At 39.9% G+C, this 1,261-nt stretch overlaps 1 non-coding gene across 1 annotated transcript; it reads right to left on the bottom strand.

Annotated features, from left to right (window-relative positions):
• Positions 1-847: 847 nt before the first annotated feature.
• On the bottom strand, positions 848-953 carry LOC145583616 (small nucleolar RNA R71). Its single transcript, XR_014100238.1, has one exon. It is a non-coding gene; the product is annotated as a small nucleolar RNA R71 (small nucleolar RNA).
• Positions 954-1,261: the final 308 nt, after the last annotated feature.

The following is a 1,261-nucleotide window of genomic DNA, read 5'->3' as shown; positions in this document are numbered from 1 at the left end:
CTTGCCTTATACTTGTATTTGGTTTGTGTAGGTTATATAAATTTTATTTGATTTAGGGTTAGGCACTTGACAACGTGTTTATTTCCCTTTGGCAAATTAGCGGCGTTGCTGGGGAGACGGCTTCCATTGCTATTTCATTGCTTTATTGAGATTATCTCACATTTTACTTGCTAGTTTTGGTTACTTGTGTTACTTGTCAATGCTCACTTTCTTCTTTGTTTTGTTGTATGAACAGAGGACAAACCCGCTCAAGGTCTTTGGTCCCCATTGATCCCGAGCTCGAGAGGTCTTTGTCCTTGCTAATAAGAGAAGCGAGAGCAAGGAGTAGAAACTCCCATACTCCTACACGAGAAGGAGTGAAGGAAGAAGAAGATACTCCACCTTCCTCACCCTCAAGTGAAGACGTAGGTAGTCCTAATTCTTCATCAAGTTCGAAAATAAACCCTTTTTCAACCTTTGACTTTGAGAGTGTGCAACCCCCCAAAATGGAAGAGAATACACCTTTAGGTCGTCTTAGGGATCCCGAAGCCTTTAGGGCGCAAAGTGGAATCCTAGCTCTTACTATTCGAGCCAATAATTTCGAAATCAAGCCCAATTTGATTGCCTTGATAGAGCGGAAATTATTCTTGGGTAGGAAGTATGAGAGTCCTCATGAACATCTAAAAGAGTTCGAGAAGTATTGTGATACAATAAAAGACAATGGGGTAACTCAAGATGTTCCCATTCTCTATAATTGGGAGAGGTTCAGAGTGGCTAGAGAAGGAGGTGCCCCCTAACTCTCCCACAACTTGGGACCAAGTTACTACCACATTCTTGAGGAGGTTCTACGATCATAGAAAAACCGCCGAAGCTCGATCTTTGATTCAAGGCTTTCGCCAAAAGAGTGGTGAGTCCCTAAGTGTGGCTTGGGAAAGATACAAAGAACTCAAACGCCAATGTCCACATCATGGAATACCTAAGTATCAACTCATTCACACTTTCTATGGTTGTCTTACACCTCAAGGAAAAACAAGCTTAGATGACGGAGCCGGTGGCCTAATCATGAACATAGGAGAAGATAAAGTGGAACATATCATAGAGGAGGCTGCAAAGAACTATGAAGATTGGTATGAAGGAGATAGAGATGCTACATCTAGCAAAGGCTGTAATACCCCATATTTTTGAAATGTATTTTTTAATTAATTAATATTTTCTAAAAAGGGTATTTTAAGTAATTTATTTTACTATTTGAATTTTGGAGCCAAAATGATATTTGAATTTT

The sequence above is a fragment of the Chenopodium album genome, chromosome 15, assembly GCF_948465745.1.
Source record: "Chenopodium album chromosome 15, dcCheAlbu1.1, whole genome shotgun sequence".
Classification (NCBI taxonomy): Eukaryota; Viridiplantae; Streptophyta; class Magnoliopsida; order Caryophyllales; family Amaranthaceae; genus Chenopodium; species Chenopodium album.
The sequence above is the reverse complement of the archived record's forward strand: the minus strand, read 5'-3'. Positions and strand labels throughout refer to the sequence as shown.